This window comes from Peromyscus maniculatus, chromosome 10, assembly GCF_049852395.1.
Source record: "Peromyscus maniculatus bairdii isolate BWxNUB_F1_BW_parent chromosome 10, HU_Pman_BW_mat_3.1, whole genome shotgun sequence".
NCBI classification, from domain to species: Eukaryota; Metazoa; Chordata; class Mammalia; order Rodentia; family Cricetidae; genus Peromyscus; species Peromyscus maniculatus.
In genome coordinates this window covers 15,008,604-15,022,884 of record NC_134861.1, presented here as the reverse complement: position 1 = coordinate 15,022,884, position 14,281 = coordinate 15,008,604, and the positions used below count along the sequence as shown (strand labels likewise).

General features: G+C 40.7%; 1 long non-coding RNA gene across 12 annotated transcripts in view; it reads right to left on the bottom strand.

Annotated features, from left to right (window-relative positions):
• Positions 1-1,361: 1,361 nt before the first annotated feature.
• The window catches only part of LOC107400706 (uncharacterized), a 35,626-nt gene continuing 22,706 nt past the window's right edge, over positions 1,362-14,281 (bottom strand). For 10 of the 12 annotated variants that reach the window (XR_013042793.1, XR_013042784.1, XR_013042791.1 and 7 more), the window contains 2 exons: positions 8,033-8,155; positions 1,362-2,481 (listed from right to left, as the gene is read on the bottom strand). This is a non-coding gene — a long non-coding RNA (uncharacterized LOC107400706). Of the gene's footprint in view, positions 2,482-8,032; positions 8,156-12,547; positions 13,359-14,281 lie in introns of those variants that run through there. The other 2 variants (XR_013042785.1, XR_013042787.1) reach the window with 2 other exon arrangements.

The following is a 14,281-nucleotide window of genomic DNA, read 5'->3' as shown; positions in this document are numbered from 1 at the left end:
GGGTGGGGAGGCGATGGTAAACAAAGCCTGTCTTACTCATTGGAGCTGGCCTGTGGGAGTTGTGTAGCAATACCTGCTCTTTGGGCAGCACCTTCTGCTTTTAGGGGCTACAAGAATGAAGGGGCCTTCTCATGGTGTCAGTGTGATCCCTAGCTCTGAGCAGGTGCTCACTACATATGGTGCACCTCACCCACAACCTATCTTTCCCTTGACGCCCAGTCATCTTCTGAGTCTCAGTCAAGACGACAGCTGTTAGATGTCAACTCTTCTTATATGACTTTGGTCAGGAAAAATGGCATTAAGGGTAGGATGCTTTGCTAAGGGAGCTCAGCATCCTCAAGAAAAGACACAAAGTAAACTTAATGTAGAAGTTGACCTGGGAAATGGAGAGCAGGATGGGTGAGACTCCTGTCACTCTGCACCCAAATAAGACCATACAAGATAGCTCTGCCTCACCATCTAGCTCACAGATGGAGAGGCCCTATTCTGTTTCCTTTATTTTGCCTTCCATTTTTGTGATAAGCAACATGACCAAAGCCATGTGGGAAAGAAAGGGTTTATTTCATTGTACAACTCTAGATCACATGCCATCATTGGGGTAAGTCAGGGCAAATACTCAAAGCAGGAACCTGGAGGCAGGACCTGAAGCACAGACCATGAAGGAAGGCTGTTTACTGGCTTGCTCACCATGGCTTTCTTAGCAAGCACCACATGCCCAGGAATTTTCTCAGCTGAGGTTCCCTCTTCCCAGATGATGGCAGATTGTGTCAAGTTGATGGAAAACTAACCAGCATATCTATCTTTTCTAAGTGCTTACTGCAAGCACCTCAATCTACGTCTCTAAGAAGTCAGACTGGCACAGAGGACAGGTGTCATATATACAGAGCCCATCTTTGCATGGGGAAGAGTGTGGATCACATGGACACCCCCAAATGCTTAGGGACTGTCCCTATTCTCCTCTCCTTTTGACAGATACCCGACAAGAAACTTCATACAGCTCCTCCACAACCTCCAGAAGGAACTAATGCTGCTGTCCCCTTGAGTTTAGAGTTCCTGCCCCTGTAAGATATAAGTCCTGTTGCTCGAGTTTCGCAGCCCCCAAGGAACTAACACACTTGCCTTTATGAAAAAATGGTGAGACCAGCTGGGCAGGACAAAGGAGATCTTTCAAGTGACCTTAACATTGAAAGAGGGTAGAATGACGGGGTCACTGTCACAGAGTTCAAGCTCACCAATGACGGGAATGGTTGTTGAACTGGTAGCTTTTCCTCCTTGCAGAATAAAGTTGAGTCTCAAAATTTTGAATAGCACAATTATGTATGTATATGTTCTCTTTACATAAAAACAAACATAAGAGAGAGTGAGGATAATTGTTTGTATACATTTACTAAGACACACAGAAATACAAAACTTTGGTCAAACTATTCCTCATTAAGTACACAAGCAAGTGATTGTTTTAAAGAAACCCTCTTCTTCTGAAGCCATAGTTTTCACTTGACCATTTTTATTGTTGCTCTTTTTATAACTAGATTTTTATCTAATTAATATATAATTGTAATATTTCCCCTGCTTCTCTTTCCTCCCTCTAACCCTTTCCATGACCCCACTTCACTCCTTCTTAAATTAATTGCCTTTTTGTCTTTATTATTGTTATATACATACATACACACATGTACATATACATACATACAGAGATATATAAACACAACCAGCTGAGTCTGTTTAGTGTTGTTTGTATATACATATGATTTGGGGGCAGACCACTTTGTTTTGGATAACCGAGTAGGGGGCTCATCCTTGAGGAAGACCAATCCTTCCTCACCGAGTGGTCGTTAGTTGACTATTCTCCCCTTCCCTGCCACCATGTCTACTGTGTTGTCATTGTTAAGGTCTTGTTTAGGCAGCCATATTATTGGCATATGGTATCGTTCCTTTACTTTTTCCTTTCATTTCAGACTTGGATTTTTATTTTAGACAGTTTCCTTTTTCTTTTTTTGGCAAGAGAAACATTTTTGGCTGAAACATTTCTTTACAATTCATAATTCTTTCACTCTTCAGAAGACAATTACAAAACCCTCTTCAGTCTCTACTGAGCATGTAAAGTTCAGAGTTCGAAAGATAAAAGAACTCTGTCTCTAATGATCTAGAGCTATGTGGTCCGATATGGTAGCCAATGGTCACAGGTGTCAATTTGCCTTTACATATGAATTGGTTTCTATCAAATATTAGACACCCCAGTCTTGTGGTCAAGTGCTCATTGTCCACATATGACTAGTAGCAACCACACTGAACAGCTCTGATAGGGAATATTTCATCACCACAGAAGTTTCTATGACTCAGTACTGTTCAAAAGAAGCAAACCAAAAAGCAGACAGATGCAAGGCTGAACTCGGGTCTGTGTCCCAATGCCTGCTTCAAATGTCTTCATCACAAGCCTCTGGCAAAAGATTTGGTATATTTCATCTTTCCTTTTTGTCTCTACTGAAAGAAAGAAGATAGTTTACTAATATTGTGGACTTTGTAAATTAAGATATTTAGAAAAATCAGTTTATTGCAACAAATATTTATAAAACACTTATGAGCTAGGTATTATAAGTCTGCAGAACAAGGTTGCAACAGTTTCTTCTGGCCTCATTGTGTTTTCATGAGAAAGATGAGGCTAAAAATAATTACAATATAAGTGATAATAAATAACCATCATATATTAAGGTAGAATGAAATGGTGGTATGAAGGTTGAAGAATGTCTAAGAGGAATTCTGAGAAAGAGTCCACATAGGAAACGCTTCTAAAGTAAAACAGTTTGAAGAGGGATTGGTGTTCTGAGCTTTACCTTTGCTCTCTGCCAAAGACTTGATTCACTGAACTCTAGGTCTTTTCTCTGCTTATTCTCTTCCTATCATCTCTGAGCAATCTTTCCTGTTCATCTACAGAGCATGATCTTCAAACTCTCATGTGAAACACCACGCACGAGAGAGAGAGAGAGAGAGAGAGAGAGAGAGAGAGAGAGAGAGAGAGAGAGAGAGAGAGAGATTAAGAGGCAATGATAACAAAATTTAAGGAAGATCAATTTTCAAGATACTAGACACCACTCAGTGGAAGTCAGTGGTCACCAAAAGTTAAGAAACAACCCAGATGAGCCCTGACATTGCCCCCGCAGCTTTAACAGATCCTCCAGGAACTGGCAAGAGGAAGAATCTCAGCCACTAGCCACTGAAACTTCGACAAAGCTACAGAGTTCTACAATTCCATTTATACAAAATATCCAGAGTAGTCAAAGCCATAGAGAGCAACAGTACCTGAGAAGTTTCTATGGGCTGCAAGAATGAGGAACACCTGCTAATACAGTTTTCTTTGAAAGAGATGCCCCATCCTGTAATAACCAACTGTGGTTGGCTCCATCTCAAGCTGACAGCAGAACATTGTCCACATAGTACTGGTTTGGAGTCATAAAGTCTCACACCATTTTTCCAAAGAGGACTGAAACCAGGCAATGTATGGCATGGTTGGTGTCTCTACAAAGAAGACCTCTGAGACCACTGTATAGAGCTTCGAAAGGAAAGTCTACATTGCAATGGAGACTTGGGATTTAGGAGATGTCAGGACTATGAGACAAAACTGCTGACATGGAAGGGAGCTGGCCCGAGAGGGGCTATGTGTACTGCAGGCAGCAGGAGTGGAAAGGAGGCACACCTAAGCCCTTTAGACCCCAATGCTTTCATCGCAAGCCCCCAAAATGGACAAAGAACTGTAGGGCTTGGTGTTTCCCTGATGGAGTTTGGTCTTCGAATGAAATGATTATTTTAGTCTTTGGAATGAGAATATTTACTCTGAGTCATCATATGCTGAACATATGTAACTTTTTTTTATTTCATAGGAGCACACAGTTAAGAGACTACCTTGAGTTTCATATAAGACTTGGATTTTTGGCCTTTTAAATAATATTGGAATTGTTTAAAAGACTGTGGGAATTTTTGAAGTCTGGTTGAATGCATTTGAGATTGCCACGAGCCTATGGGGACAAGGGATAGAAATTTATGGGTTAAACGTGATGTATTTGGGTATCAGGTTGACAAGGGGTGGAGATGATGGCTAATCTTGATGGCATTTAGAATCCCCATGGAAACAAATTTCTGGGCATGCCTGTAAGGGATCATCTAGGTTAGGCTGATTGAGGTGGGAAGATCCATCCTAGATGTGAGCAGTACCATTCCACGGGCTGGGGTACCCAAACTGAATAAAAAAGAGAAGCCAAGTTGACCGCAAGCATTCATCTGCCCGTGATTCCTGAGTGTGGACACACTGTGGGGCTCCCTCCTGCCCCTGCTGCTCTGCCTCCTGTGACATAATGCACTATATGCCCTGGAACAAAATGGATGTTCCTTTCTCAAGTTTATTTTCTCAGGTATTTTGTAACAGCAATAATGAGTTACTCACGCAGTACATTAATTATAGTTCAATATATTATATAAAACAATTTTTAAAGAACAGCTTCAAGCAGAGAAGTGGAAATGATGATTAGTGTAGTAGACAGACATCCTGCTACTCTGTTTCTCCAGGGGTTTCATTTCATTCTCTTTAAGTAGATATCACTGCTGTTTGTCAATTCTTTATTTCAAAACACATGCTGAACTCATTTCTCTCTGCCCTTGAATTAGTCTGCTCAGGCTTCCATAACAAAGTGTCATGGACTATGTGCCTTAGACAACAGAAATTTATACTCTCACATTTGTGGGAGATGGGATTGAAGAGACATGATTTGTTTCTGGGATTGGGTCTGGGCTCACCTTTGCATGGTCACTGACTTCTGGTGTCTCTTCCCTGTTTCTAAGGCCTAATTATTTAATCTCCCCTGACTAGAGAAGCCTCCATAACAAATACTTTTATCTTATTTGGGTATCTTTGTACATATAATTTCAAATATTTTGCATAATGTTTCAGATTTAAATTTTAATTATTTTTCCAAGTCTCTATAATGAAATGTTAATCATCTCTCCAATGATCTTTTCTATGCTTATGGTTTTATCTGTTTTGGATTAGTTCCTCGTATTATATCGCCAAATTATATTAATGGATTAAATTGCCCATCACTTTTATGGCTGTTGATCTGAGAACATTCACTCTGTTACCTGTAGTATATAAATGTACATGCTCTACCACATGTTCACAAGTATTGGATAGTATTATTAAAGGAATATAGTGGTCCTTACCTTAGTACAAAGAGTCATTAGAAAGCATCCTTTTAAACAGAACTAATGAACTAAAAAATATTTGCCTAAAGCATAACTAAAAGGCAAATACTAGATTTTGGAAAGCAGACTTTGAAATACACTGAAACTCTTATTCAATATTCAGCAGAATGTTTGTGCCCACAGGTAAGTAGGTGTGAGCATTGAGATTTAGTATTAATTGAAGAAAGTATATCGAGTGTAAATTCTATGATGGGAGAGATTGGAAGAGGGTCTGCTTCTCTTCCTGGGCTTTTCACACAAGTCAAGTACTTGATGAGTTTAACATTGCTGGTAGGAATCAGTATGGAAGTTTCTACAAACAAACAACAAAAACCTACAAACAGACCTACCAGATCCTGCAATAACACCCCTGATATTTACCAGGAGGACACTAACTCAACATATCAGATACTCGCACACAACTGTCCACTACAGCACTACTTACAATAGTGACAATATAGAACACACCTATGTTCACAATCAGAGAAGTGGATAAGGAGAATGCAGTGTATATACACAATGCAACATTTTTCAGCCATAAAGAATGAAGTTATGTCATTTGTGGATGTTGGTGTGGCTCAGTTTTAGAATACTTGCCTCTATGCAGTAGGTCCTGGGTTCTAGATCTATCATGGGGCTAGAGAGAGAAGCTAACATTCATAAAATGTTTCATACTAGGTATGTAGCTAAGAGCTGTGCATATAGTACTTAAGACACTTTTAGAAACTTTAACAGCATTGGGATGTGCACACTATTATGAGCCTTGTACCATGACCATCAGGTGCAAGAGGTGAGGAGTACTTTGGTACTCTTAGAACTGACTCCAGAGCCTGTGTCTGTGCCTTTAACTCAGCATGATGGACTTTCATGGAGGGAATATTATCTCCATGTCATTTGAATACTACCTCTTCCCCATGTACTCTCTCAGAATGACTTCTGCCTGTTCTTGTCTCTACACTATAGACTTCTCTTCTACACGTTCCCTTGCAGAAGTCATTCTGAGAATAAGGCTTTCTGACCATTTCATCTTACTCCTGGTTACCTAGCTCTCAAAATCTTCCAGTTTACAGAGGAGAAATGCAGGTGTCTTAGAAAAGGCAGAACTGGGGGAGGGCAAGAGAACATGAAACAAAAGCTGGAGAAGAGATAAAATGACTGTAGATGTCATGTCCTCAGCATATTCAATCAATGGCTGAGAAAAAACTGCTAAGAGCCCTGATGGGAGAGTGAGTGTTGAAGCAGCAGATCTCCAATTATATGTAAGTGGTTACTCAGACTCCAAGTCCTGCTTTATATGATAGACATGTCTGTTTCCCTTTGGGATACGGATACATGAACACCACTGTTGAATAAGCACCATGGAGTTAAGCCTGGTGCATTAGCTGAAGCATATGCCCACTAATTCTTACAATGACTCTGGGGCTTGTGCCTTTATACCTCCCACAGAGCAAGCTCACAGGCCAAACTTGCCCAATACCTGTTTTTATATGGCACATGAGCTAAGAACTATCATTATATTCTTAAATGGTTTAGAATATAAAACAAAGAATACTGTGACATATGAAAATTAGGCCTAATTCTAATTTTGGTATCCATAAAGTTTTATTGGAAGATGGCTTTGCCCATTTACTTGCATGTGATCTCCAGCTTATTTCACTCTGGTGACTGTGTCTGTATAGTTTGAAAAGCTGAAAATATAATACCTAGATTTTTACATAGAAGTGGAGCCTACCCCTTGTCTTAGCCCATTTCCCATCACTATAGCAGGTTACCCAAGTCAGTAATTTATAAAGGAAAGAAGGAAGTTTATTTGGGATCACAGTTCTGAAGTCATGAATTCCAAGATCAAGACTTATATCTGGTGATGGTTTTCTGCTGCTTCACGGTGTGCAGATGTTAAAAGAGCCAATGGGTGCAGGAGACTGCGATAACACAAGAAGCAGCCTTGCTTTGCTGCAATCTATTGTCACAAAATAACACACCAGTGAGAAAGCATTGATCCCTACTAATGAGCTAATCACTTCCTAAAGGAGAATCCAACCAAATACCATCAATAGACTCACAGGAGACCAACCATACCCCCAATCATAGCACCCCAGGTATGAGCAAGGATCACAAGGCCCAGAGAGACTGAACTTTTCACTTATTTATAAGGATCCAAAAGAGACTGTTGACCAAGCTGCTCCTAAGAGTGTCTGCACTCCTGCTTCTGGGAAGAAGAGGCAGACAGATATCATTGGCAGTTGGAGGTCATTCTTTGTACTTATGATAATTGACAGTGAGAACATATTGCTCCTATTCTTCCAATGGTGTATCCTTCAAACCCCAATTGCTCTGCTAAGCCTACCCTCTAGGATAAGTGAGATCTCCTGAAGAAATGAGATTCAGGAAAGCCTTTTTTGTTTTACTGGGTTGCTGTAGATCCTGGGTCTTTTTATAGTACAATTGGAAGCATGAAAACTCCAGGAAGGCACAAGACTCATAGAAGCATTAAGCGAAATAAACTCTCAAACTGTCAAAAGTAAAAGGTAAGTTAAAGCCACATTTTCTATTCAATATAAAAACACAAACTTAATGTCAAAATACATGTGCATAAAGTTCTTCCCAGTTTCCTTAAAGCCTGTAAGTAAGAACACTCCAGAGAGGCTGAACCTATTTACTGTGGTAGACACAGGCTAGGTGTGTGGCAGATTTAAAAAAAAAAAACAAAACAAGGAAATGTCACCAAGAGTTAGAGATGAATCTCCAGATAACAAATGACTCCAGACCAACCTTCTGCAGAGCTGTGTCAGAGGAAACTTACTATTCATTCATCAACAAATCTCAGGTAAGGGTCCACTCTGTCCCAGCAAGTGCTCTCAAGGCACAAACAAGACCTGCAAGGTGCCTGCTCTTCAGCCACATACATCATCATGCAGGAGAGAAGCTGTAAGTAGAAAATCAATTACAATTGGTGACGAGTCTGTGAGGTGAACACAAAACATGGCAAAGATTAGTAGACTTGCACTGAGTGACCAAAGAAGGCTCTCTGAGTAGAGCTTTGAAGGAAAGAAAGTCTACAGATTCCAAGCAGAGGGAAGACTGATGGGTAAAGACTCAGTATAGATTCAGGAGTGTCTGAGAAACAGAAGAGATAAGAGAGTGCTAGAGCCAGTTTGGGGCAGAAGGAAGAAGCCAGAGGAGGTGAGACCTTTGAGATTAAAAGTCCACTGATCCAATTTCATTCTTGGGAAGAGGTGGTAGGTGGGACAATGTCTCCCAAAAAATATACTGAGGCCTAACATTCAGTGCCTTTGAATGTGAGCTTGTTGGGGTGGAGGGATCTTCCTGGATCTTTTGCCTTTTAGAGATGGTTTCTCTGTGTAACAGCCCTGGCTGTTCTAGAACTCACTTTATAGACCAGGCTGGCCTTGAACTCACAGAGATTCACCTGTCTCTGGAGTTCTGGGATTAAAGACCTGTGCCACCACACCAGGTGTCATGGGGGGTGAGGGGAGCTTTTAAGAGGATCATTAAGCTGAGATGAAGGCCTATTACCATATGATGGGCCCTAATCCAGTGGCTGGCATCCTTGAAAGAAGAGAGTATGCAACAGATTCTCACAGGGAGGAGTGCTATGAGACTACAGAAGGAGCTGAGAAGAGTGATGCAGTGACACACCACAGAATGCCAAGGGTTTGCACGACCACCAGGAGAGACAGGGAAGGATCTGCACAGGAGCATGGCCATGAAGACTCCTTAACCTGAGACTCACACACATGACACCTCAAAAACAATCAATGCTGTTGTTTCCAGACCCCAGTTTGTGTGAGGGCTGTTTCTTGCCGTCTGTGAAGCAGACAAGGACCCCTGTAGATTCCAGAACTTAAAGGTGCTTAACCCTTCCTACAAAATGGGATGCTATTTTCACACAACACATCCACATCCTCTTGTGAACTTCAAGTCATCTCTAAATTATTCACAAAACTTAATACAGTGTGTACAATACATAAATAGTTCTTATCTTCTTTGAGGAATAATAACAAATAAGTCTGTCTATGTCCAGTATAAATGCAAACATGGTAGACAATACAGCATGTTCTGCCTTTCACCAGGATGCTCTATAGACAGTAAACTTAAATTTTGACTTTTGAAACCTTCTGCCATTTGGGCCAACAAAATGGTTTTGTTTGCATATAGGCATTTACAACCAAGCCTGATGACCTGAGTTCAAATCCCTGGACCATACAAGGTAGAAGGGGAGAAACGACTTCCACAAACTGTCCTCTCTGATCTCCACACATGCACCCTGACATGTACACACACACACACACACACACACACACACACACACACACACACACACTCAACCAATCAATCAATCAATCAAGGAAAATTTCTAAAATTAGTTTCAAAATATTTCTAAGCCATAGTAGTTGAATCTGTAGGCATGGAATCTTCAGATACAAAAGGCATACTATAATTTATTGTCTTAGCCCCTAAGAAACTAACACATGTAAGTCATCCTCAAGGGTTTAAACAGAAGTGTATCTGGCTGAAACTGTGGAAGAAGCTGTGGCTACTAGGTTGAAAGTTTACTGCAGAGCCAGCAGTGTAGCTCAGTGGTAAGATCTTTGCCTCATATGCACAAGGGCTATGAGCTTGATCAATCTCCCTGAAAATGCACAAGTAAACAGGAACTAAAGAACAGCCATTTGGGGGGAATGCGGTACTGCAGAAGAGAGGTGGCCGCAAGCAGCGCCAGGGAGCTGGACTCCCATTCTGAGGCTGAGCACCTGCAGTGGCAGCCAAGCATGCCATAAGAAACAGCCACACGGTTAGACCCACCTACATGCCTGGAGGACTCAGGTGAAGGCAGCCTATTGTAATTGCAATCCCTGACATAACAGACACCCTTCAGCTAGTCATCCAATATACGGCTCTCCCTGCAGAAGAACTTCCCAAAGGAAGAATTAGTGGTTTTCCCTTCTTTCTGCACCCACAACTATGTTTACAGGACTTGTGTAGAGCTAACTGCCCTATGACTGCTGAGGGATGTGGGTGGAGTAAACTGAAAAAGGTGACTATCTGCTAGAAACAGACTTGCCAAAGAGCCAAGCCTGTTTTCATTTAATTTGTTCCATCAATTTTGCTGGAATCCATTTATTGCATGTATTAAAAAGTTACAATATTTCGTCCTGAAATGCACCAGTGGTCAGGAATCTATTGTTCACTCTACCTCCTATGTAGGGTGAGAAAATTTTGATTCTTGTGACTTGGAATCGGTGGCAACAGGAACCAACTAACAACCATGAAGCCAGCCAGTGTTCCCTCACACTAGAAATGGGGCTACCTGGCTACCTGCATAGCAGTGAACAGTGGATCTTCCCACCAGGCCTCTATACCATTCTTTCTTTAATAATAAAATTTGTAAAGCTACCATTGTGGTCATGATGGAGAGATTTACAGATGTTTCGATGAAACTCTTCATTTGGACTTTATGCAGCAAAGTACATATTGACTTTGTGTCACTGAAAACACTAAGATTTATTATTCCTGAAGATAAGTAATAACCTTGACTTTGACTTGGTCAATATTTATCTCACAAGTCGATAAATCTCCAGCAATAAATTTCAACAAAAGCCAACACTTTCTGATACAGGGCTGTATTTTGCAGAGGCCCCCAAATTTCTCTGTTCTTTCTCACAGAGTAGTCAAACCTGCGAAAGTATTCTCAGACATATTTTATTTTTAGTGAGTTCAGTCGCATTATGACAGCAGAGTTTTATCCAAATAACTTAATGTGGGTGGGAAAATTACAGACTCTGAATCTTTTTGTCTTCCTTTCAATAGTTGAACCAATGAATCTTCTCCTCAGTCCAGGTCTTTCTAAAGCTGATCCCAATGCTAACATCAGACATTGGCCAGAACAGACTAAGGGACAGGCCTGTCTGCAAATAAAGGTGATATGTGATACTGGTCATTTGTGCGCCTGTCAGTGAAGGCATTATCTAAACGGCCCTATTATATTTTAACAGTGAGTGACCTCATACTAACTTCGCAGAAGCTCAAAATCTCTTTTTAGTGTTTGTTGGTCAAATAGTCTGTCACCTTTTAAAACGACAGTGTATGTGTGAGCAGCCAAAGTGGTTTTCCCATCTAGCTGGACGTGACATGATGCTGGTAACCCCAGATGACTCATCCTTTGCATCTTCAAAGGCCTTTTACTGTTCAGGGTTACAGCCAATCCCCTTCTTTCATAATCTTTGGGATCTGATACTGGGTGATTTATAAAGAACAGGGAACCACTGCTTTTGCTTCATGGTTCTAGAGGTTAGGAAACACAAAAGCATGGCCCTGGGATTTGCTCCGCTGCTGGCGAGGGCCTTCCTGCTGCATCATAATGTAACAGAGGACATGTCATAGAAAGACAGAGTAAGGGTGCTACCTTGGGTCTCTCTTAACTCATTTTTATAAAGCAACTAAGGACATCATGGAAACTGCACCCTCATGACACCTGAGGCTCACTGCCTCCCAAGAGCCCCATTTTCAAACACATGAATGTATAAAACTGAAGATGAGGCTTCTAACACATTGCACTGGGAGACATATTCAAGCCATAGCAATAGGTTGGTAGTTTATCAGCATGTGTGCACCAACACTTCTGAACATATGGTATCTTTTCTCCTCAAAGGAGAGCAACCATGGCGATGCCTCCTTTCTGTGTGACACACTTCACCTGAGACCACGGAGCTGAATCATAGAGAAGATTCTTTTGCTTGAGTCTATAAAAAGCCTCTTTCCAGCCTATCAAAGACTCATTCCAACATGCTGACAGATGAATCTGTTAAGGTCCTTACCACCTGAAACTTTCCACTCAACTAAAATTTTAGGATGACAATGTTTAGCTGCATTGCATATAGATTTTCACCTACCAGGCAGGTTTTATTGTTGCTATTTATTTGTGTTGTGTTTTATTTGAGGCCAGGTTTATTTATTCAACTTATTTACTCAGTAAAACTTCTAGAAAGCTAAATCACAGATGGAATATTCTGAAAAATCTAATATATACTTTTAGATTATGTCAAAATGATCCTAGTCAATCAAATTAGCAACCCCCCAATAATAGGATACTGTCTTTTTAATATTTATATTGAGATGACATTACAGATCAAAGTAAGGATTTTGGAGCCAGACTGTCTAGAGTTGGATCCAACCTCTCCTACATACCAACTGTGCTACTTTGGGCAAAGTAATTCTCTCTTTGTGTGTATTTCCTACAAGTTAAACTGAGACCTCTAGTTGTAGAGATCTCATAAGATTGTAGGGATCTCTAAGATTGTTAGGAGAATTAATTTATTTAATATTTGAAAAGTACTTAGAATAATATTTGGCTTTCAGTAAGTGATAAATACATAACACTGGCATTTGTAATGAGAGTGAGATTGTACATTAAAATTACACTCTTAATCACTTCATGTGATTATAACAATTTTCAGGATTATTTTACAAATTAAAAACAAAAAACAACAGACCCAGCAAATCAAGTGATTTGCCTGAGGTGGTCTAGTAAGTCTTAAGAGCTTGGCTTCAGAAACAGAACTCTTGAGTATAAAGATGCTGGTTGAACTTTTATGGCAGCATCTTAAGATGCGAAGGCGACTTAGGCTGAGCACTTCCCTGCTTGGCTTCCATCTTCACACGTGTCGTTGTGAGGATCGCAATGGTCTTTCGAGTTTGTTTGCTCCTATTTCACAACAGGAAACTGAAGGCTCCGGGTCTATTTCAGACTTAAAGACTGTATTTTATTTTACTATTTTTAAGTGTGTGTATAGGTGGAGCGTGTGTATGTAGAAGCCAAAAGAGAGCACCAGGTCCCTTGGAACCACAGTTACAGGTGGCTGTGAGCCACTCAATGCTGGTACTAGGAAATAAAATCCAGTGCAAGAGCACTGCGTACACTTGACTGCTGACACATCTTTCTAGCCCTTGGTCCTAGATTCAAATCTGTCTTCAGAGATTGAAACTGTTCACTTTCTATCTTGCAAACCACAACCACATCTGAATAGAAACTCTTGAAGTGGTTTTCACACTGCTGTCCCAACACATCCTAGCTTTTCAGTTTGACATCTTCTAGGTCTTTGGAGAAGCTGAAAGAATACAACAATTAACATCTAAATGGCTTTCAACTGATCTAAACAATTATTCTTATTTTGTTTCTTTCAACAATTATTTTCATCTAAAAGTTTTTCAAACATACAAAAATGTCACCAGGAAATGCTACATGATATGAGGAAGGTTGCTTTCCTGTGATAAAGGATACAATACAGAATAAGATCTCTCTATGATGGATACATACGCATCAAATACTACAGCATCAAATTTATAAAGCAACTGCCAGAGAGACTATCATATGGACAAACAGAACCCCATCAGAAGTATAAGACTTGAAGCTATCGCTCTCTATTCATTAAAAAAAAAAATCAAGGAGCCATATAAAATGCACATAAAATCAAAACAAGGGTGGTAAGGGAGGAGTAAGAATCCAGAGATAAGTCTTGGCTACATAGTGAATTTCAGGTCTAAATGTGAGCTACAGAGTGAAAACCTGTCTCAAAAAGAGGGGGAGGAGCAGTGGGGCTGATCTAGTGTGGGGATGTGCGAGATTACAGAAGCTGAGCCCTCCAGAGAGGGCTGTATTATGGTACCTACGAGACGGAGAAGCCGTCAAACTCTAAACTGTCCAGTAAATTAACAACACGAAAATACAAATTTCCTTCCGGAGAACATGAGCAGAAAGTCCTTTTCCTATCATCAAAGCAGTCTCTGTTTGTATGGCCAGTGTCACATGCCTTGTCTTTAGAAGTTCTGGAGATCGATGGGCAGAGGCGAGGGGGCCAGTGAGCTGTCTGTTTTCAAAGGGCATAGCTCAGCTGCAGACTGCATGGGCATTTCCAAGCACGGTGCAGACCAAACAGCAATCACGCAGAGACCATGTTTGCTTCCAAGGACAACAGAATGTGTCCCCTGATTTGTACTTAAGATCAACTTACTTCCCTCGCTGAGGTCTAGT